This window comes from Lagenorhynchus albirostris, chromosome X (genome assembly GCF_949774975.1).
Source record: "Lagenorhynchus albirostris chromosome X, mLagAlb1.1, whole genome shotgun sequence".
Taxonomy (NCBI): Eukaryota; Metazoa; Chordata; class Mammalia; order Artiodactyla; family Delphinidae; genus Lagenorhynchus; species Lagenorhynchus albirostris.
Genome location: NC_083116.1, coordinates 5353281 through 5378365, shown reverse-complemented (window position 1 = coordinate 5378365; position 25085 = coordinate 5353281). Strand labels below are relative to the sequence as shown.

The following is a 25085-nucleotide window of genomic DNA, read 5'->3' as shown; positions in this document are numbered from 1 at the left end:
ATTCACTTGAGTCCACCAGTGTTTAGAGTAGACATATATTGCTGCCTAAAACTGTATTAATTAAAGACAAGTATCTACAGCAGGGCTTTTCCTGTAAAGGAAAACTTTTCCTGTAAAGAGACAGATTATACATATATCTGGCTTTTTAGGGCATATGTTCTCAGTCTCAACTACTCAACTCTGTTGTTTTAGCATGAAAACATCCATAGACAATATGGAAAAGAATGCTGGTGACTGTGTTGCAATAAAACTTTATCGACAAAAACAGTCAGTGGGCCAGATTTGGCCTGTGAGAGGTAGTTGGCTGACCCCTAATCTAGAACACCTAGAAATAAGAGGGGGATAGATCCCCTCTGCTTTGTTCTACTTAGACTACACTTGGCATGTGGTATTGATTTCTGGCCAGCACATTAAAAAACTTACATTCAGTAAAATTTAGCTTTTATTTTTTAGTTACCATCCTTTGAGTTTTAACATATGCACAGATTCCTGTAATCACTACCTTTAACAGAATACAGAACAATTCCAATATCCCAGAGAGTTCCTTCCCATTACCCTTGTGCAGTCAGACTCTTCTCCCCACCCCCAAACTCTAGCAACCACTGACCTCTTCTCTGTCCCTACAGTGTTGCCTTTGCCAGAGTGTCATATAAACAGAATCATACAGTAATGTAAACTTTCCATAGTGCGTCTTTCACTCAGCATATGACTTTGAAATTCGTTCAGGTTGTTGCATGCAGCAACAGTTCACTACTTTCTGAGTAACACTCCATTACATACATATGCCACAGTTTGTTTGTCCATTCACCTATTGAAGAATATTTGGGTTGTTTCTAGGTTTTTTTGTGATTATTAATAATGTTGCTATCAATAATCATGTACAGAAGTTTGTGTGGACATATGTTTTCATTTATCTTGGGTATATACCTAGGAGTGGGACTGCTGAGTCAAGTGTATGTTTAAACTTATAAAAAAGTGCTGAATTGTTTTCCAGTGTGGCTGTGCCATTTCCAGAGTGGCTGTATATATGAGACTCAGTCGTTCACACCCTTGCTAGCCCTTGATCTTATTGTTATTTTTTAATCTAAGCCTTTCTAATGGGTGTATAGTGGTATATCATTGTGGCTTTACATTGCATTTCACAAATGACAAATGATGTTGAGCATCTGTCTTCATTTTTGTATATCTTCTTCGATGAAGTGGCCATTCAAATCTTTTGCCCATTTTTTCAAATTTATTTTTATTGCGGTAACATTGGTTTATAACACTATATAAGTTTTATGTGTACCATATATTTCTACTTCTGTATACATGACAGCATGCTCACCACTAAATATTTCATTTCCATCCATCACCATACAGTCAATTCCCTTTACCCATTTTGCCATCCCTGTGCCCCGCCCCTTCCCCTCTGGTAACCACTACTCTGTTCTCTGTATCTATATATTTGTTTTTGTTTGGTTTGCTTTTTAAAATTCATTTTGTTGTTGTTTTTTTTTAATATTCCACGTGAGTGAAATCATATGGTATTTGTCTTTCTCCATCTGACTTATTTCACTGAGCATAATACCTTCAAGGTCCATCCACGTTTTCACAAATGATGAGATCTCATCTCATGGTTGAGTAGTATTCCATTGTATATATGTTCCACGTCTTTATCTGTTGCTCTGTTGATGGACACTTAGGTTGCTTCCATATATTGGCTATATAATAATGTGGCAGTGAACATAGGGGTGCATATATCTTTTCAAATTAGTGTTTTCATATTCTTTGGATAAATATCCAGAAGTGGGATTCTGGATCATATGGTAGTTCTAGTCTTCATTTTTTGAGGAATCTCCATGCTGTTTTCCATAGTGGCTACACTAGTTTACATTCCCACCAACAGCACATAAGGGTTCTCTCTTCTCCACGTCCTCGCCGACACTTGTTATTTCTTGCCTTTCTGATAGTAGCCATTCTAACAGGCATGAGGTGATATCTCATTGTGGTTTTGATTTGCATTTCCCTAATAATTAGTGATGTTGAACTTTTTTCAAGTGCCTGTTGGCCATCTGTATGTCTTTGGAAAAACGCCTGTTCGACTCCTCTACCCATTTTAATCGGTTGTTTGGTTTTTTGTTGTTGAGTTGTGTGAGTTCTTTATGTATTTCGTATATTAACCCCTTATCAGATATGTGATTTGCAAATATCTTTTCCCATTCAATAGGTTGTCTTTTCATTTTGTTGATGGTCTCTTTTGCTGGGCAGAAGCTTTTTGTTATGATATAGTCCCATTTGTTTATTTTTGCTTTTGTTTCCCTTGCCTGAGGAGACATATCCAGAAAGATATTGCTAAGACCAATATCAAAGAGTGTATTGCCTGTGTTTTCTTCTAGGATTTTTATGACTTCAGGTCTTACATTCAAGTCTTTGATCCATTTTGAGTTGATTTTTGTATATGGTGTGAGACAGTGGTCTAGTTACCTTTTTTGCATGTGGCTGTCCAGTTTTCCCAAGATGATTTATTGAAGAGACTATCCTTTTCCCATTGTGTGTTCTTTGCTCTTTTGTTATAAATTATTTGTCCGTATATGTGTGGGTTTATTTCTGGGCTCTCAATTCTGTTCCATTGATCTGTGTATCTGTTTTTCTGCTAGAACCATGCTGTTTTGATTACTGTAGCTTTGTAATATAGTTTGAAACCAGGGGGTGATACCTCCAGCTTTGCTCTTCTTTTTTCAACATTGCTTTGGCTATTTGGTGTATTTTGTGGTTCCATATAAATTTTAGAATTTTTTGTTCTATTTCTGTGAAAAATGTCCTTGGGAGTTTGATAGGGATTGCATTGAATCTATAGATTGCTTTAGGTAATATGAAAATTTTAACCATGTTAATTCTTTCAATGCATGAGCATGGAATATCTTTCCATTTCTTTGTGTCTTCTTCATTTGCTTTCAACATTTCTTATAACTTTCAGTGTACAGGTTTTTCACCTCCTTGGTTAAATTTATTCCTGGCTATTTTATTCTTTTTGCTGTGATTGTAAATGGAATGGTTTTCATAATTTCTCTTTCTGCTGTCTCATTGTTAACATATAGAAATGCAACAGATTTTTGTATGTTGATTTTATACTCTCCAACTTTACTGTATTCATTTACTATTTCTCATAGGTTTCTGATGGAGTATTTAGGGTTTTCTGTATGTAAAAACTTGCCACTTGCAAATAATGAGTTTTACTTCTTCCTTTCCAATTTGAATGCCCTTTTTTTCTTTTTCTTGACTAATTGCTCTGGCTAGGACTTCCAATAACAGTGGCCAGAGTGGGCGTCCTTGTCTTCTTCCTGATTTTAGAGGGATAGCTTTCAGTTTTCCACCACTGAGTATGATGTTAGCTGTGGGTTTGCCATATATGGCTTTTATTATGTTGAGGTACGTTCATTCTATACTCGTTTTATTGAGAGGTTTTTTTTTTGGTCACAAATATGTGTTGAATCTGGTTAAATGCTTTTTCTAGATCTATTGAGATGATCATACGCTTTTTATCCTTCATTTTTTTTAATGTGAGTATCACATGGATTGATTTATGGATGTTGAAGCATCCTTGCACCCCTGGAATAAATCCCACTTGATCATGGTGTATGATCCTTTTCAGTGTATTGTTGGATTCTGTTTGCTAATATTTTGTTGAGGATTTTTGCATCTGTGCTCATCAGAGATATTGGCCTGTAATTTTCTTTTTTGTGTTGTATTTGTCTGGTTTGGGCATCAAGGTAATGTTGGCCCCACAAAATCAGTTAGGAAGCATTCCCTTCTCTTCAGTATTTTGTAAGAGTTTGAAAAGGATAGGTATTAAATCTTTTTTGAATATTTGGTAGAATTGGCCAAATCTACCAAACTGTCTGGTCCTGGACTTTTGTTTTTGTGAGAAGTTTTTGATTACTGTTTCAATCTCTTTTCTAATAATTAGTCTATATTCACGTTTTCTATTTCTTCATGATTCAGTCTTGGAAGTTTGTATGATTCTAACAATTTGTCCATTTCTTCTAGGTTGTCCAATTTGTTGGTGTATAGCAGCTCATAATATTCTCTTATAATCCTTTGTATTTCTAGGATATCCATTGTTATTTCTCCTCTTTCATTTCTTTTTTTTTTTAACATCTTTATTGGGGTATAATTGCTTTACAATGGTGTGTTAGTTTCTGCTTTATAACAAAGTGAGTCACTCCTCTTTCATTTCTGATTTTACTTATCAGAGCCTTTTCTCTTTTTTCTTAGTGAGTCTGGCTAAAGGTTTGCCAATTTATCTTTTCAAAGAACCAGCTCTTAGTTTCATTGACCTTTTCTATTGTCTTTTCAGTCTTTATTTGATTTACTTCTGCCCTGATCTTTATTATTTCCTTCCTACTGACAGTGAGCTCATTTGTTATTTGTTTAATTCCTCTAGGTTAGATTGTTTATTTGAGATTTTCCTTGTTTATTGAGGTAGGCCTGTATTGCTATAAACTACCCTCTTACTACTCCTTTTGCTGCATCCTATAGATTGTGGTATGTCATATTTTCATTTTCATTTTTCTTCAGGTATTTTAAAATTTCTCCTTTGATTTCTTCATTAATCCAGTAGTTGCTTAGTGGTGTGTTTTTCAATCTCAACATATCTGTGATTTTTCCATCTTTCGTCTTGTAGTTGACTTCTAGTATCATACCACTGTGATCAGAAAAGACGCTTGATATCATTTCAGTCTTCTTAAATGTATTGAGACGTGTTTTGTGTCCCAAAATATGGTCTGTCCTTGAGAAACTTCCATGTGCGCTTGAGAAGAATGTGTATTCTGCTGCATTTGGATGGAATGTCCTGTACAAACCTTTCAAATCCATGTGGTCTGATATTTTCATTTGTGGCCTCTATTTTCCTTGTTGACTTTCTATCTGGGTGATCTATACATTGACGTCAGCGGGTGTTAACATTCCTTACTATTACTGTGTTGCTGTCAATTTCTCCCTTTAGGTCTGTTAATAATTGCTTTATATATTTTGGTATTCCTATCTTGGGTGCATATATATTAATAACTGTTATGTCTTCTTGATGAATTGTTCACTTTACCATTATATAATGTCCATCTTCATCGCTTGCTACTTTTTTTTGGCTTGAAGTCTGTTTTGTCTGATATGAGTATGGCTACCCCCACTTTCTTTTGGCTGCAATTTGCTTGGAGTATCATCTTCCATCCCTTCACAAACAGCCTTTACAACTGAGGTGAGTCTCCTGGAAGCAGCATATAACATGTGGGTTTTGTATTTTAATCCATTCAGCCACTCTGTGTCTTTTGATTGGTGAATTCAATTCATTTACATTTAGGGTGATGAATGATAGATAAGGACTTAGTACTGCCATTTTATCTTATGTTTTCTGGTTGTTCTATATGTCCATGTTTTCTTTTTCCTTGTGTTTCTGTCTGCCATTTTGGTTTGGTGGTTTTCTATGACGTTTTTCTCAGTTTCCTTTTTTTTTGCTTCATGTCTCTGCTGTACATTTATGTTTTGTGGTTACCATGAGGTTTGTATAAAACATCTCATTGGGCTTCCCTGGTGGCGCAGTGGTTGAGAGTCCGCCTGCTGATGCAGGGGACACAGGTTCGTGCCCCGGTCCGGGAAGATCCCACATGCCGCGGAGCGGCTGGGCCGGTGAGCCATGGCCACTGGGCCTGCGCGTCCAGAGCCTGTGCTCCGCAACGGGAGAGGCCACAACAGTGAGAGGCCCATGTACCGCAAAAAAAAAAAAAAAAAAAATCTCATAAACAGAATAGTCCTTTTTCTGCTGATAGCATCCTATCTTCATTTGCCTATACACCTTCCATCCTTTTCCTCTTCTCTTTTGCTCATTTTAAAAATCAGGTTGTCTTTTATCTTATTGTTGAATTTGGGGAGTTCTTTTTGTATTCTGGATATAAACTTTTGGTCAACTATGTTATTTGAAAATATTGTCTCCCAGTCTGTGGCTTGTCTTTTCATTCCCTTGATGAGGCCTTTCTAAGAGCAAAATTTCTTAATTTGATGAAGCCAAATTTATCATTTTTTTCTTTAATGGATTGTGATTTTTGGTGTCAAGACTATAAACTTGTTGTTTAACCCAAGGTCATAAAATTTTTCTTCCATGTTTTGTTCTAAGAGTTTTATAGTTTAATTTTTTACATTTATGTCTTTCATCTGTTTTGAATTAACGTTGGTATGTGGTGTGAGGTGTAGGTTGAAGCTTGTTTTGTTCATTGTGTTGAAGCACTATTTGTTGAAAAGACTATCGTTCACTATTGAATTGATTTTGCATTTTTGTAAAAAGTAGATTGACCTTATTTATATGGGTCTATTTCTGGACTCTGTAGTCTCTTCCACTGGCCCATGTCCCTGGCCTTTCACCAATACCATAATGTCTTGAATATTGTAGCTTTATAGTAAGTCTTAAAATAGGATAGTGTGAATCCTCCAACTTTGCTCTTTTTCTAAAATGGTTTGGCTATTCTAGTTCCCTTTCCTTTCCGTATGAATTTTAGGAACATGATGTCTACATTTACAAAGAATCCTGCTTGAATACCTGTTAGCACTGCGTTACATCTATAGGTCAATTTGGGAAGAATTGACATCTTTACCTTGTTGTATCTTTCAATTCATGAATATGGTATTCCTCCCCATTTATTTAGGTTGGCTGCCCTGTTTTTAGAGAGACATTGATAATTTATCATTCTATTTTGGGGAATGTATGCTTGGGGAAAATCCAAATCCCTAAAAACCTATATGAACATCATTACAACATTATTTGTAATAGCAAAAAAAAAAAATGCTACTATATATCCAACAATAGGGGAATAGTTAAGCAAATTCTGAGTTATACACTCAAAAAAATAATTGACCATTAAAAAGGTAGCTTTGAGGATGATATAGCGACATGGGAAGAAAACTTACAATATAATGTCAAATGAAATAACCAGAATATAACATTTTATGTGCTTAAATTTTGTAGCTATGTAAACATATGAATAAAAGAAGCTAAAGGAAAATACTCTGAAATAATAGTTCTTATTGTGTTAGAGTGATAAGCTTATGGGTGAGTGTTTTGTTTTCTAAATGTTCTTGATTTCTATAATTTACATTACTTTCATAAAACGTTTTTTAAGGGGGATGCTGCTGAACTGAAGTACATTTAGCAAAGAGTAAGCGGGGTAATGAGTGGATTCACAATCGGAATGGCTGAAGAGATAAGCTAACCAGAAGAAAATTGAACTAGAAGAGGGAGCAGGCCGAAGCTGCCTGAGGGAATTATCATGTGGAAGCGAGACTCAGAGGCCGGCTTTAGGCTAGGAAGCCTCAAATGGTGGAACCCCTGAGGGGCAGTTACAGGGGGATAGTATTTGAGCAATAAGAGGAAAAATGTTCTAGGGAGACATCATGGTTAAGAAAGTAGAGCTTGGCTCTTCTCACCAGCTAAACATTCTTGGGTAACCTAACCATTTTGGATCTCCTTTACAAAACTGAGGTACTACTGCCTAATTTTCAGGATTAGTGGGAGGGTTGAATGAGGTGATATACGTGAAGCCTGTAGAATAGTGCTTGGAACACCCAATGTTACCTCTTCCCTCTCTCTCTGATCCAACTGGTGAATCTAAGGACTAAAGGGAGGTGAGGTCTCTGTCACCAAAGGTATTCAAGCAGAGGTATTATGCTTCCCCAGCGCCTAGAGGTCGGTGCCAAACTCATCTCTCTGTCCCTTTGCCCTAGCCCAGCATCTCCTCCTACACACACACACGTATGCACACAAAGGTAACAAGTGTGGGTGTATAAAAAGTGCATAGAACAGGTACACTGTGTTTGTTGAATGACTTAAATTTGTAGAGGAATGGTTAGAGAAAACCACCTCATGGTGTTATTTACACCCACCGACGGTAAAATTATTATTTGATTTTCCATGAAGATATTGTAAGTTAATAAGCAGATAATAGCGTTTAGTGAGTAGAATATTCATACAAATATTAGGCATTATAATGACTCCATTACTTATTTCTCCGAACAATATATTTAGCGCCGCTTTTTCTGCTAAGTTTTTCCATTGCCAATTATTACTTAATACCATTGCTGGAGCCTATTTTTACTATTGGTCCTCAAAGTACAATAATGTTGGCGTTATCACTTTAAACAAGGCACTGATGAAAAGACAAGGTGGGACCCCCATATGCGCCTATAACCGGAGAGAGGAGAGATGGTACCATTCACTATGCTTATTATTATTGTGCTCACAAGAAAGAAGCTTCCATGAGATGTGTTGTTTCCTCCAGAGTGAGTTTCTAAGACCTTTTTGTTGCTGGAAGCCTGTATGTTGCTGCTGTCAAACACTCTCAGCCTCACAGCAAAAGTGGTGTCAAAACACAGCACACCCCCAAGGTCCTTCATCCCTGGGATGAACACGCTAACACCAACAGACTCACCCAGCTCTCCCCTGGCACTAGGTTAATTAGAAATGGCCGAATCACGGCACACAGGGCAGCTGTTCTCCCCCTCTTGGCCAATCATGGACTCCTTGTTATTTCCAGTGATTCAGGCTTGGCAGAAGCTGGGGTCACAGTCAAGGCTCAGGGGTTCTGTCAGAAGCTCCAAGCAAATGGGGCAGGTCACCTCCTCCTGTATGTTCACGAGGATTCCTGAAGCCATGGCAGCTGCTCCCCTGCTCCTACCTGTCCTGACTTCTGAGGGTTCTCTTGCTCACAGAGCCCTGCGTGATTGGAAAGGTTAGAAGTGGGCAGAGGAAGAAAGGTAGAAAGAAAATGACACTAGTTGTGTAGAAATCAAGGATGAGCCAAGAACAAAATATTGAAGGACAAAAAAGAAAAGGGGGAGAAATAAAGAAAGGAGCTTCTTGACCTGGTTTTTTAAAAAAAAGAAAAAGCAATGGCCGAATCACAAAATAAAGAAAGAAGGCCCATCTAAAACTAAGGCAGACGAAAACATCATGGCTGTCTGGGCCTCCGATCATTTTTATTCAGTTTGCTGTCAACTTCTCAGGACCTATTGTCACTGGAGGAAACCTGAGAACCTTGTCCACCTCAAACTCTGCAGTTTCTTTCCCGCTCTTTAATGCAGGGTCCCCACCACAGCCTCACACACCCAGCACTTATGATACAAAAGTGAATAGTGGTCTGCTACGGAGGCTCTACGCTGATTCTGTCGGAGTCTGGTCTGTGTTACAGAGTAAAGCCCACCCAGCGCCAGCCTTCAGGACAACTGGGATTAAGAAGAAAGCAATGTGGCAGTGACACTGGACTGGGCATCGAGGGACCTTAAAGCTAGTCTTCAACCTTCCACTGCCTTATTTTATGACGCTCAGCAAGTCACTTAAGCATTACGTACTTCACAACTTCCACCTGTAAAGTTGAAGTGTTGACTGTTTCGAGCTGCTCAAGCTTGTTTAAACTTAATTACAGTTTAATATAAGCTTCCTTTCTCAGTCCACTAGGCACATTGCAAGTGCTCACTAGGCACATGTGGCCAGTGGCTATCATTGGACGGTACAGAATACAACATTTGCATAATTGCAGAAAGTTCTAGTGAACAGAGTTGCCCCTACGTTATCTCTTTTTTCTTTTCTAACTCTAGATTCCCTCCCTCCCTCCCTCCCCCCCCCCCTTTTATTACCTGTTCCGATGAACCTAGTGGCAGGACAGCAATAAAGACGCAGACATAGAGAATGGACTTGAGGACGTGGGGAGGGGGAAGGGTAAGCTGAGACGAAGTGAGAGAGTGACATGGACTTATATACACTACCAAACGTAAAATAGCTAGCTAGTGGGAAGCAGCCACATAGCACAGGGAGACCAGCTTGGTGCTTTGTGACTGCCTAGAGGGGTGGGATAGGAAGTGTAGGAGGGAGATGCAAGAGGGAGGAGATTGTGTATAGCTGATTCACTTTCTTATAAAGCAGAAACGAACACACCATTGTAGAGCAATTATACTCCAATAAATAAAAAGAGAAGATTGGTTTCAAGATGGCAGAGTAGAAGGATGTGCTCTCACTCCCTCTTGCAAGAACACCAGAATCACAAGTAACTGCTGAACAATCATAGACAGGAAGACACTGGAACTCACCAAAAAAGATACCCCACATCCAGAGACAAAAGAGAAGCCACAATGAGACGGTAGGAGGGGCACAATCACAACAAAATCAAATCCCATAACTGCTGGGTGGGTGACTCACGAACTGGAGAACACTTATAGCACAGAAGCCCACCCACTGGAGTGAAAGTTCTGAGCCCCACGTCAGGCTTCCCAATCTGGGGGTCTGGCAATGGGAGGAGGAATTGCTAGAGAATCAGACTTTGAAGGCTAGCGGGATTTGATTGCAGGACTTTGACAAGACTGGGGGAAACAGACACTCCACTCCTGGAGGGCACACACAAAGTAGTGTGCTCATCGAGACCCAGGGTAAGGAGCAGTGACCCCATAGGAGACTGAACCAGACCTACCTGCTAGTTTTGGAGGTCTCCTGCAGAGGCGGGGGTTGGCTGTGAGGACAAGGACACTGGCAACAGAAGTTCTGGGAAGTACTCCTTGGCGTGAGCCCTCCCAGAGTCTGCCATTAGCCCCAACAAAGAGCCTGGGTAGGCTCCAGTGTTGGGTCGCCTCAGGCCAAACAACCAACAGGGAGGGAACCCAGCCCCACCCATCAGCAGACCAGAGGATTAAAGTTTTACTGAGCTCTGCCCACCAAAGCAACAGCCAGCTCTACCCACCACCAGTCCCTCCCATCAGGAAACTTGCACAAGCCTCTTAGATAGCCTCATCCACCGGAGGGCAGACAGCAGAAGCAAGAAGAACTACAGTCCTGCAGCCTGTGGAACAAAAACCACATTCACAGCAAGATAGACAAGATGAAAAGGCAGAGGGCTATGTACCAGATGAAGGAACAAGATAAAACCCCAGAAAAACAACTAAATGAAGCAGAGATAGGCAACCTTCCAGAAAAAGAATTCAGAATAATGATAGTGAAGATGATCCATGACCTCGGAAAAAGAATGGAGGCAAAGGTGGAGAAGATGCAAGAAATGTGTAAGAAAGATCTAGAAGACCTAAAGAACAAACAAACAGAGATGAACAACACAATAAATGAAATGAAAAATACACTAGAAGGAATCAGTAGCAGAATAACTGAGGCAGAAGAATGGATAAGTGACCTGGAAGACAGAATGGTGGAATTCACTGCTGCAGAACAGAATAAAGAAAACAGAGTGAAAAGAAATGAAGACAGCCTAACAGACCTCTGGGACAACATTAAACGCAACAACATTCGCATTATAGGAGTCCCAGAAGGAGACGAGAGAGAGAAAGGACCTAAGAAAATATTTGGAGAGATTATACTCGAAAACTTCCCTAACATGGGAAAGAAAATGGCCACCCAAGTCAATGAAGCGCAGAGAGTCACAGGCAGGATAAACCCAAGGAGAAACACGCCGAGACACATAGTAATCAAATTGGCAAACATTAAAGATAAAGAAAAATTATTGAAAGCAGCAGGGGAAAAACAACAAATGACATACAAGGGAACTCCCATAAGGTTAACAGCTGATTTCTCAGCAGAAACTCTACAAGCCAGAAGGGAGTGGCATGATACACTTAAAGTGATGAAAGGGAAGAACCTATAACCAAGAATACTCTACCCAGCAAGGATCTCATTCAGATTCGATGGAGAAATCAAAAGCTTTACAGACAAGCAAAAGCTAAGAGAAATCAGCACCACCAAACCAGCTCTACAACAAATGCTAAAGGAACTTCTCTAAGTGGGAAACACAAGAGAAGAAAAGGACCTACAAAAACAAACCCATAACAATTAAGAAAATGGTAATAGGAACATACATATCGATAATTACCTTAAATGTAAATGGATTAAATGCTCGAACCAAAAGACACAGGCTCACAGAATGGATACAAAAAAAAGACCCATATATATGCTGTTTACAAGAGACCCACTTCAGACCTAGGGATACATACAGACTGAAAGTGAGGGGATGGAGAAAGATATTCCATGCAAATGGAAATCAAGAGAAAGCTGGAGTAGCAATACTCATATCAGATAAAATAGACTTTAAGATAAAGAATGTTACAAGAGACAAGGAAGGACACTACAAAATGATCAAGGGATCAATCCAAGAAGAAGATGTAACAATTATAAATATATATGCACCCAACATAGGAGCACCTCGATACATAAGGCAACTGCTAACAGCTATAAAAGAGGAAATCGACAGTAACACAATAGTAGTGGGGGACCTTAACACCTCACTTACACCAATGGACAGATCATCCAAACAGAAAATTAACAAGGAAACACAAGCTTTAAAGGACACAATAGACCAGAGAGATTTAATTGATATTTATAGGACATTCCATCCAAAACCAGCAGATTACACTTTCTTCTCAAGTGCGCCTGGAACATTCTCCAGGATAGATCACATCTTGGGTCACAAATCAAGCCTCAGTAAATTTAAGAAAATTGAAATCATATCAAGCATCTTTTCTTACCACAGTGCTGTGAGATTAGAAATCAATTACAGGGAATAAAAAGTAAAAAACACAAACACGTGGAGGCTAAACAATACATTACTAAATAAGTGAGAAGAGATCACTGAAGAAGTCAGAGGAAATCAAAAAATACCTAGAGACAAATGGCAATGAAAACACGTTGATCCAAAACCTATGGGATGGGGCTTCCCTGGTGGCGCAGTGGTTGAGAGTCCGCCTGCCGATGCAGGGGACACGGGTTCATGCCCCAGTCAGGGAAGATCCCACATGCCGCAGAGCGGCTGGGCCCGTGAGCCATGGCCGCTGAGCCTGTGCGTCCGGAGCCTGTGCTCCGCAATGGGAGAGGCCACAACAGTGAGAGGCCCGTGTACTGCAAAAAAAATAAAATAAAATAAACCTATGGGATGCAGCAGAATCAGTTCAAAGAGGGAAGTTTATAGCTATACAAGCCTACCTGAAGAAACAAGAAAAACCTCAAATAAACAACCCTACCTTACACCTAAAGGAACTAGAGAAAGAAGAACAAACAAAACCCAAGGTTAGCAGAAGGAAAGAAATCATAAAGATCAGAGCAGAAATAAATGAAATGGAAACAAAGAAAACAGTAGCAAAGATCAGTAAAACTAAAACTGGTTCTTTGAGAAGATAAACAACATTGATAAACCATTAGCCAGACTCATCACGAAAAAGAGGGAGAGGACTCAGATCAATAAAGTTAGAAATGAAAAAGGAGAAGTTACAACAGACACCGCAGAAATACAGAGCATCGTAAGAGACTACTAAAAGCAACTCTATGCCAACAAAATGGACAAACTGGAAGAAATGGACAAATTCTTAGAAAGGTATAACCTTCCAAGACTGAGCCAGGAAGAAATAGAAAATATAAACAGACCAGTCACAAGTAATGAAATTGAAACTGTGATGGAAAATCTTCCAACAAACAAAAGTACAGGACCAGATGGCTTCACAGGTGAATTCTATCAAACATTTAGAGAAAAGCTAACACCATCCTTCTCAAACTCTTCCAAAAAATTTGCAGAGGAAGGAACACTCCCAAACTCATTCTATAAGGCCACCATCACCCTGATAGCAAAACCACACAAAGATACTACAAACAAAGAAAATTACAGACCAATATCACTGATGAATATAGATGCAAAAATCCTCAACAAAATACTAGCAAACAGAATCCAACAACACATTGAAAGGATCATACACCATGATCAAGTGGAATTTATCCCAGGGGTGCAAGGATTCTTCAGTATATGCAAATCAATCGATGTGATACACCGTATTAACAAACTGAAGAATAAAAACCATATGATCATCTCAGTAGATGCAGAAAAAGCTTTTGACAAAATTCAACACCCATTTATGATAAAAACTCTCCAGAAAGTGGGCATACCTCAACATAATAAAGGCCATATACAAAAACCCACAGCCAACATCATTCTCAATGGTGAAAAACTGAAAGCGTTTCCTCTAAGATCAGGAACAAGACAAGGATGTCCACTCTCACCGCTATTATTCAACATAGTTTTGGAAGTCCTAGTCACGGCAATCAGAGAAGAAAAAAATAAAAGGAATCCAAATTAGAAAAGAAGAATTAAAACTGTCACTGCTTGCAGATGACATGATGCTATACATATAGAATCTTAAAGATGCCACCAGAAAACTACTAGAGCTAATCAATGATTTTGGCAAAGTAGCAGGATACAAAATTAATGCACAGAAATCTCTTGCATTCCTATACACTAATGATGAAAAATCTTAAAGAGAAATTAAGGAAACACTCCCATTTACCATTGCAAGAAAAAGAATAAAATACCTAGGAATAAACCTACCTAGGGAGACAAAAGAGCTGTATGCAGAAAACTGTAATACACTGTTGAAAGAAATTAAAGATGATACCATCAGATGGAGAGATATACCATGTTCTTGGATTGGAAGAATCAATATTGTGAAAATGACTGTACTACCCAAAGGAATCTACAGATTCAATGCAATCCCTATCAAACTACCAATGGCATTTTTTATGGAACTAGAACAAAAAGTCTTAAAATTTGTATGGAGACACAAAAGACACCAAATAGCCAAAGCAGTCTTGAGGGTAAAAACTAGAGCCGGAGGAATCAGACTCCCTGACTTCAAACTATACTACAAAGCTACGGTAATCAAGACAGTATGGTACTGGCACAAAAACAGAAAGATAGATCAATGGAACAGGATAGAGAGCCCAGAGATAAACCCACGCACCTGTGTTCAACTAATCTATGTGACAAAGGAGGCAAGGATATACAATGGAGAAAAGATAGTCTCTTCAATAAGTGGTGCTGGGACAACTGGACAGCTACATGTAAAAGAATGAAATTAGAACACTCCCTAATACCATACACAAAAATAAACTCAAAATGGATTAGAGACCTAAATGTAAGACTGGACACTATAAAACTCTTAGAGGAAAACATAGGCAGAACACTCTTTGACATAAATCACAGCAAGATCTTTTTTGATCCACCTCCTAGAGTAATGGAAATAAAAACAAAAATACAAAAATGGGACCTAATGAAACTTAAAAGCTTTTGCAAGGCAAAGGAAACTACAAAGAATATGAAAAGACAACCCTCAGAATGGGAAAAAATATTTGCCAGAGAATCAACAGACAAAGTATTAATCTCCAAAATATATAAACAGCTCATGCAGTTCAATATTAAATAAACAAACAACGCAATCCAAAAATGGGCAGAAGACCTAAATAGACATTTCTCCAAAGAAGACATACAGATGGCCAAGAAGCACATGAAAAGCTGCTCAACATCCCTAATTATTAGAGAAATGCAAATGAAAACGACAATGAGGTATCACCTCACACCAGTTAGAATGGGCATCATCAGAAAATCTACAAACCACAAATGCTGGAGAGGGTGTGGAGAAAAGGGAACCCTCTTGCACTGTTGGTGGGAATGTAAATTGATACAGCCACTATGGAGAACAGTATGGAGATTCCTTAAAAAACTAAAAATAGAATTACCATATGACCCAGCAATCCCACTACTGGGCATATACCCAGAGAAAACCATAATTCAAAAAGACATGCACCCCAGTGTTCATTGCTGCGCTATTTACAGTAGCCGGGTCATGGAAGCAACCTGAATGCCCAGCGACAGACGAATGGATAAAGAAGATGTGGTACATATATACAATGGAATATTACTCAGCCATAAAAAGTAATGAAATTGGGTCATTTGTAGAGACATGGATGGATCTAGAGACTGTCATACAGAGTGAAGTCAGAAAGAGAAAAACAAATATCGCATATTAACACATATATGTGGAACCTAGAAAAATGGTACAGATGAACCGGTTTGCAGGGCAGAAATAGAGACACAGACATAGAGCACAAACGTATGGGCACCAAGCGGGGGAAAGCAGGGCGGGGTGGTGGTGGTGGGGTGATGAATTGGGAGACTGGGATTGACATGTATACACTGATATGTATAAAATGGATGACTAATAAGAACCTGCTGTATAAAAAAATAAATTAAATTCAAAAAAAAGAAACCAAATTGAGTTCTTTGTAGTGAGGTGGGTGGACCTAGAGTCTGTCATACAGAGTGAAGTAAGTCAGAAAGAGAAAAACAAATACCGTATGCCGACACATATATATGGAATCTAAAAATTAAAAAATGGTTCTGAAGAACCTAGGGGCAGCTCAGGAATAAATACGCAGAAGTAGAGAATGGACTTGAGGACACGGGGAGGGGGAAGGGTAAGCTGGGACGAAGTGAGGGAGTGGCATGGGCTATATACACTACCAAACGTAAAATAGATAGCTAGTGGGAAGCAGCCGCATAGATTATCTCTTAAGATCTGCTCTAGGTCTTCATGCTGAGTCTTATCATTAAATGAAACCAAGTCTAGTTTTACGTTTTCGACTAGTACCCTTGACCATGTTTAGAGTATATCTGAATAACTTATTTCCATCCTGAGGCTTCCGTAGAATATATTGGTCAAATGAGATTCTGGTTCTGAGCAGTGCCCCTACTACATAAAGAAGAACCAGAAATCAGTCTAAGTAGGTAGAAAGAAATAAGGTGAATGTTCTTGCAAAAGAGATGAGAAAATTTAAGGCATATACACCTGGCTCTGTGGGCAGTACCTCGGGCAAGTTCAGTGAGAGTGATGATTCCTTCATCCTCAGGCTCTGGGGAGGAAAGGGCACAGGAGGCTCTGGACGGGCCCTCCCCCAAAAATAGTACTCTCAAAACCCAGAACCTGGGGACTTCCCTGGTGGTGCAGTGGTTAAGAATCTGCCTGCCAATGCAGGGGACACGGGTTCGAGGCCTGGTCCGGGAAGATCCCACGTGCCATGGAGCAACTAAGCCCGTGCACCACAACTACTGAAGCCCGTGCGCCTAGAGCCCACGCTCTGCAAAAGAAGCCACTGCAGTGAGAAGCCCGCACCCTGGAACGAAGAGTAGCCCCCGCTCACCGCAACTAGAGGAAACCCGCGCGCAGCAAACTAGAGAAAACCCGCGCACAGCAAACAAGACCCAACGCAGACAAAAATAAATAAATAAAATAAATAAATTATAAAAAAAAGAAAGCTACAGCAGCCCTTAGAAATGGAATCCTAGCATCTTGTGTAAGTCTTTGAAAAGGCTTAGACTGGGATTGAGGGAAATTTATCCTTCTGTCTCCCTTTGACTGGAGTTGTCATTCTCCAGTGCCTTTCACTTATAGTATAAGCTGGCTTTCTAAATGACTGCTGTGTTGCTGCATACACACTGTGTATCTGTCTAACAGTGAGAGAGCAACAAATCTCTGGTGATTCTGGGAAAATTATAATGAACTGCATGTTTTTCTTAAAAAAAAAACAGCCAACTCTGACAAGTTTATTTTAGTCCTACTTTTGAATGGTAACTAGTAAGTGTCATTATCTTACACTCATTATTATGAAGACTCTAGCTACCTAGAGTCCAGCCGCACCCTGAGCCTGGACCTGGTCTAGCGGCCCACCTCTTAGATGCCTTGCAGAGAGTAGACGCTCAATAAATGTTTTTAGAGTGAATGAACTTAAAAGTAGATCATTCAAGATGTTGCTGGGGGGAGGAGCCAGTGAAGGTGTGTAGGTTTTATCACGTTGGTTTAGCTGACCTGGAGCTGAAGCAGCAATCTGGAGGTTAACCATAAAGCAATATCTCATGCTAGGAGGATATAGCGTGTCATTCCATTCCAGTAAAATGGCTCTGAAAAAGAAAAGACAAAAACAAACAAACAAAAAAAACAAAAAAACATGGCTGTAACATTTTGAAAGCCCAGAGAATTGTTTCAAGCCAGTATATTTTATTTTTATTTATTTATTGGTCTTTATTGAATCATAGTTGATTTACAATGCTGTATTAGTTTCAGGTGTACAGCAAAATGATTCAGTTATACATATATAAAACTGAATATATATATTCGTATATATGTGTATGTGTGTGTGTATATATATATGTATATATTCTTTTTCAGATTCTTTCCCCGTATAGGTTATTACAAACTACTGAGTATAGTTCCCTGTGCTATACAGGAGGTCCTTGTTCGTTATCTATTTTATATATATAATTGTGTATATGTTACTCCCAAATTCCTAATTTATCCCTCCCCCCACCTTTGCCCTTTGGTAACTGTAAGTTTGTTTTCTATGTCTGTGAGTCTGTTTCTGTTTTGTAAATAAGTTCATTTGTATCATTTTTTTAGATTCCACATGTAAGTTGATATCATATGATATTTGTCTTTCGCTGTCTGACTTACTTCACTTAGTATGATAATTTCTAGGTCCATCCATGTTGCTGCAAATGGCATTATTTCATTCTTTTTTATGGCTGAGTAGTATTCCATAAACAAAACAAAAAGACAACCTACCGAATGGGAGAAAATATTTGCAAATGATGCAGCCGACAGTGGATTAATCTCTAAAGTATACAAACAGCTGCTCACGCAGCTCAATATCAAAAAAACAAACAACCCAATCAAAAAATGGGCAGAAGATCTAAATAGACATTTCTCCAGAGAAGACATACAGATGGCCAACAGGCACATGCAAAGGTGCTCAGCCTTGCTAATTATTAGAGAAATGAAAATCAAAACTACAGTGAGGTATCACCTCACACCAGTCAGAATGGCCATCCTGAAAAAGTCTACAAACAATAAATGCTGGAGGGGGTGTTCAGAAAAGGGAACCCTCCTGCACTGTTGGTGGGAATGTACTGTAAATTGGTGCAGCCACTATGGAGAACAGTATGGAGGTTCCTTAAAAAACTAAAAATATAGCTAACATTTGATCCAGCAATCCAACTACCGGGCATATACCTGGAGAAAACATGCACCCCAATGTTCATTGCAGCACTGTTTACAATAACCAAGACATGGAAGCAACCTAAATGTCAATGAACAGATGAATGGATAAAGAAGATGTGGGTGTGTGTGTGTGTGTGTGTGTGTGTGTGTGTGTGTGTGTGTGTGTATATATATAAAATGGAATAGTATTCAGCCATAAAAAGAATGAAATAATGCCATTTGCAGCAACATGGATGATTTTATATATATACACACACACACATACACACACACACACACACACACACACACACACCCACAATCAAGCCAGTATATTTTAAATGAGTGCCATTTGGATGTACTTAATGGTAAACTAATTTGAAACAGAAGAGCTAGAAACTCGAAAAAGGTAAGAAATGGCCTTTGAGAAACCTCAGATTCCTCTGATGCCTGAACTGGATTCTTGAGCAGAAGCCCTCCACCTAGGTTTCCTTTTTGCCCCCCGATCTTTGCAAAACATTTCTCTATGGCCAGTTCTTACATTTCTTACCCTTGAACTGGTACGAATATTGCCTTTACCAAAGAAGGCAGTTTCAGTCTAACAGCATTTTCTAGTGGGACCACCAGTTTTCTGTTCTGATTGGTTCAACTAATTGAGACAAATGTCCTGATAAGGATCGATATTTACAAGGCAATCATCTGTTGGGGAGTCAAATTCCATTAGTTGCATGGGCTGTGGCCTCAGGTTGCTGTTGCCGAAATTTGCAGAACTCGCTGGATCTGGTTGAATTCTGCCCAGTATATCACTGTGGTGGTCTGTCCCCCTTTCGCAGCCTTTGGAGTAACTGATCCAGAAGAAGGTGCATGGCTAGGTCCTGCATATGGCCATCCACATCCCATTACATTCAGTGGATGAAGTGGAATTGATTGCATCTGGCAATGGCAAGAAGATGAACAGATTGTCTGAATGAGCACATGCTGAAGCCGCGGGGTCACTGATCTCTGTGCTCCCCAATTCTAAATTAGAATTAGGCTCTTTTTTAGTGGAACCCTGGTTTGGGGGCTGCCAGGACAACGGCAGCCGGTGTGAGCTGGACTTTTTGCGTGTACAGTCCAGGGGCCAATGGAGAAAATTTCCAGATTCCCTGAAACAACGGCCAACACTAAAGAGTCTTGAATAAAGCAGTCATTTATTTATTTGAAGGAATAATGCCAGGGTTTTTACACCACGTCAATGAAATCATAACTTGCTGTTAGAAACTTTTAAAAGATTTAGGCTTTTTTGTTTGTTTTCCTGGTGGATTGCACTTTGCGTTGGGAAGTCCAGTTGATTTTATACTTCTTCCCTATCAGCACTTGCATAGAAATCAGAGATACAAGCTCGGGAGACTGTCTTAAGAGCGTTCCAAACAGAAGAATATTCATTCAATTAAATGGAACAGGGTTTTGAGACCGCTAGAGAGGTTTGGGAGAAGTGTTAGTGATCAAACCCAGGAAAGTCTATGGTTCCACTGTTGTTGGGCTTCCCAAGAGCGGAGCAAACAATCAGACAAATTGGGCTGTTAGCCGCCTCACTGTGAGACAGCAGGCTCCCTGGCGCCCAGCACTTCCCCACCGTCCCTGAGCACAGGATCAATTTCCTTAGCCAGTTTGGTCAGCCATGTTTATATGTCACGTAAAAAACCGCACTGCTCCATTTTCAGTTTTGCATCTTCTCATCAATATCACTGACTTTACAGAGATAAAGGATATAATCACATGATTGTGTAAGGCAGTGCAGTTGGTCCACTAGCCCCACCCCTACCCCTGCCTTTCTAGGAATCCCTTTCCCAGTACCCTAGCCAGGGGCTATCCCGCCTTTTAGATATGGGCCAGTCGCTGCCTTCTAAAGCCGTAGGCTCTGTGGTTGGAAAGCTCACACAACTGGAAATTCTTTCTTAGTTTGAGCTGAAATTGTTTCCCTAATAACATCTACCCATAGGGCTAGTCCTAACCCCTTGGTCCACAAAGCAGGTCCCAAATCTCTTCCGTGTGACAGCCCTTTGGGTATCTGAATGCACCTCTCAGACCTTCCCTCAGCCTCCCTTTTCCATGGACTAAACTTTCCCTGTTCTCTTAAAGGGCATTTATAAATGTTGTGGTAACCGTCCCTTTTAAGAGGTTCCAGTGCCCCTGCTGAAATGGGGCATCCAGGTGGCACAGTCTGTTTCAGATGTGGTCTGTCTCATACAATGTACTGCTATATAGCCAACCGTTGCCTTCCACATTCCGGGCATCATGCTTACCTAAACATCACCTGAGCTGACACTGGTCCTTTTGGCTGCCAAATCCCTCAGATTTACTTAGGGGTCAACTAAAATCTTTGGGTTTTTAGCCCATGAGTTACAGCTGAGTCAGGTGGTCTTTTTCTCATTTTGCAATTTCACACTTGGTTTGTAGAATATAATTGCAGTTTTCATTTACCTCTGTTAAAATTCATCTTACTGATTGAATGACATGTTTCTGAAAGCATTTGTTTCCAGCAGAGGGCTCAATAAAACATGAGCCGTTATTATTATTATTGACACACACATACACACACGTACGTGCACAGACACTGCTCCCCTCGCCTTCACCATGAAGCCTTTCCCAACGCCTCACACAGAGAACTCCTCCCTGACACTTTAGTGTGTCAAGCAGACTGAGCTCTTCACTGGAAGGAACTTGACTTTTTATGCTTTCTGGATCCTGGTGACTGGTACATAATAGTACGAGTTAGTAGAACAAAATGCAGGGAGTCCGTCAAAGGGACTTCACCTCTTTGTGCCTGTTTCCTCGTCTGTCCAACTTGATGCTAATCCCTGCCTCTTTAGTTTGTGGTACAGAAAGTCCAAGAGTGGGAGCTATGTGCCTGACAGACTGTAATCAGTTGGTAAATCTTGATATTATTCTTATTAATAATATGATAATTCACACATAGAAACTTTAGAAACTAATGATAATATCTCATATTAGCCAGTTATTACGGACTAGGCACTGGAGACAGGTGAATAAGACAAGGCTTGGGACAACATACTAGATACTTGAAATAACAGCGAGCTCTGTGTTCAATGAGTATGGGATGCATTTGAGATCAGCAGAGTCTGGAATTCAGACTGTGTTCTGCCCCTCAGCACGTGGGGCACCCCATTTCTGTTTCTAAGTTGGGCCAAGCAGGGCTACCCACAAGTTCTTTGGCTTTGCGCAAGTCCTAGTCCTGGAGGATATGCTTGGAAAAGAATCGCTGGTGGAAAAGGGCCTTTTCTGATTTTTCTGGGTTTGGCTAGGGAGTCTTCAGACCACAGGAGTGTAAGCATCTGCCCCATTGTCAGAAATTGCGTCGAATGTTCTATTGCTTGTGAAATACTGAGAAATAGAACAGCATTGCTTACTTGGTCCTTTCTCCACAAAACACATTAGTTAGCCTCACGAAGGGGAGACACATCTAGTGTCGTGGAAAGAGTGCGCACCATGGACCCAATCCCCAGCGATCGCTTACGGCCAGTGTGAGGCCCTGCCTCTTGCAGCCTCCACTACATCGACTGCCCAGTGCGGGGATGAATCCCTGCTTTGTCTCTCTCGGGGGGGATCAAAGGAGCCCAGAGATGAAGGAGTTTCAGACCAATATCGTGTGCGTGTGTGTGTGTGTGTGTGTGTGTGCGTGCGCGTGCGTGCGTGTGTGTGTGTGTGTGTGTGTGTGTGTGATTTTGAGGGTTAGCGGAGCAGTGATGCTTGTGTTGGGTACAGGTGTTCAGCCCTGGAGCCTGTTGCCGAAGTCTTGGCGACACTTTGGAGCAGGTGCTCATCTCCACCTGAAGAACAGGAGGAGGATTAGTACAGGTGGATCAGGGTGTGTGCGCGTTCTTATCTTGGGAGTGGCAAGAACATAAAAGCAGGTTAATATCTTTCAAGTGTGAGTGAAAAGAATAACAGTGAAAAACCTGCTGCGAGCTTCGCGCACGTTCCAGGTCTAACTCATTTTGAGAAGTGGAAGAGCTTGCACCCAGGTTCTTTGCTGAAGACGGTCTTGCAGGAAATTATCTTCCTTTCGGCTGCCCCCTCCCTATCTTAATCAAAAGCATTGGTGGTGCCGCGGAGCCACCTTGCTGCTTCATGAAATCTCACGTTCTCAAATACAGAGACTCAGCTGTCATTGAAAATGTGACAGTGTACGTATCAATAGCTTCGTGTGGATGGGCCAGCGGGGCAGCACACTCCTACAGTAACTCAAGATCATCCCATTCTGCCCCCCAATAAATACAGCAGACCTGGGGGAGAAGGTACACTTTCGAGAAGCGATTCATCCATCCAGATGTCTGAAACACCTTTGAATAAACCCAGAGGCACACCTCGAAAAGCCAGTGATGGAAAGGGATGGATAACGAAGCCTCTCATTGGTCGAGGCATGCTCCATGGTTGCTGCAGAGACAGTACGCCTATCCCAGACTGGGCCTTACTGCCCTTTGGTTGACTCTGGCTCCATAGGAACCTGTGTCTTTTAAATCAGTGGTCCCCAACCTTTTTGGCACCAGGGACCGGTTTCGTGGAAGACAATTTTTCCACGGATGGGATGTGGGGGATGGTTCAGGTGATACTGCGAGCGATGGAGAGCGACAGATGAAGCTTCGCTCACTCACCCGCCGCTCCCCTCCTGCTGGGCGGCCCGATTCCTAACAGGCCACGGACCAGCACCGGTCTGCGGGCCAGGGGTTGGGGACTGTGGTTTTAAATGATGGGACTAATATTGGAGAAGACCAGCCTTACTCAGGAGAAACCATATAAAATTTAAAAGAAATCATTGAGTATTTTAAAGACACAGAGTATCTGGAAATTCAGCTTTAGACTGTTGTCGCGTAGAGTTACATTGGGCCAGTTTTGATGAATACATAAGGAGCATTTGTCACGAACGTTATCAACTGCATACAAATGCACAACTCGAAAACACTTGGAAATAGTCTCTCTCTTAAGTAGGTTAAGCATCCCCTCTAAATCTTGTATGCATTTTTAATGTACTTACAGCCTCTTTTTAAATAGCGCCAGGTAGAATAATCTGTGTCAGGGCTCCTCTGAACCGTACTTACAAATTCTGCTGCAGCAGTGCCACTGTGAATGAATCTGTGAAGTATCTCGTTGCATTACAGCTCTGCATACATCAAAGACTCTTTCTGAACTGGATAATTATAGAAGGGGAAAAAAACATGTTTTAGTGCTACCTGAGAGTTATTAATATTACCTTTGAAATGACTAATTATGTTACCCATAAAGACTGGGGAAAAGTGTTATGTAACTGGCTCATTAAGAAGGCCTTTCATAAACTTTGATCCCCTCCACCCCACCCTCCAAGCTCTCCTTCATTTCCATCATTACATTGATTTTTAGGTTTAATGTTTATATACCAAAATGTTTGATGAATCCAGCACAGGCTGGGATGTTGAGCACGTGATTTAATTATCCTCACTCTTCAGGTAAAGCACATTGGCCACGAGCCCTGAGACGCAAGCAAGATTTGAACAGCACCTCTTTTCAAAAGGAGCGTTTGAAAGAACTGAGAAGGTGCCCCCACTGGTAGCAGAGAGTGGGCACCAGAGGGGCTTTTCCAACGTTAAGACTTGAACTCACAAACACACTGTGTCAGTAGCGCAGCTGCAATCTTGTCACTAACTGTTAGGCTACATCAAGAGAAATGACTATCAGAGCATCCAGAACGAGGGGGGTGATGGTGCCGCCCTCCCCTGAGCTGGCAGGTCACACCAGAAACAGGATACCACGAGTTACAGGAGCCCCAGGCAATGCGGAGTCCCTCCTGGGAGCACCTGAGATAGTTGACAGAACGCAGAACTCAAGCATTAGAAGAAAAGTAGAAGGTTCTTGATCAATGAATGAACAAGCCACCAATGTGTCCGCCTGGTGAAAAGACAGCACCAGGGGATATGGCTGCTGTCTCCCAGCAGCTTCTCAGGCAAAAGAAGAGGTGATGAGTTCTGTGCGGCTTCAAAATACGATCCAGAGGTAGAAACTCCCGGGAGACAGGCTTTTAGATCCCAGCCAGGAAGAATAGTGTGATCAGGCTGTCTCAACACGGGACAGGCTGCTTTGAGCGGTAGTGAGCTCACCGTCACTGGCAATGTGCAATTGGATGTGGGGTGGCCCTTTGTCTCGCAGATAGGCTTCAAGCACCAGTGTGGAGCAGGGGAATGGACCGAATG

The 25085-nt window shown here is 40.8% G+C and overlaps 1 protein-coding gene across 1 annotated transcript in view; it reads left to right on the top strand.

Annotated features, from left to right (window-relative positions):
- Positions 1-25085, top strand: part of AFF2 (ALF transcription elongation factor 2) — a 487094-nt gene that overhangs the window by 306600 nt on the left and 155409 nt on the right. The window lies entirely within an intron of this gene.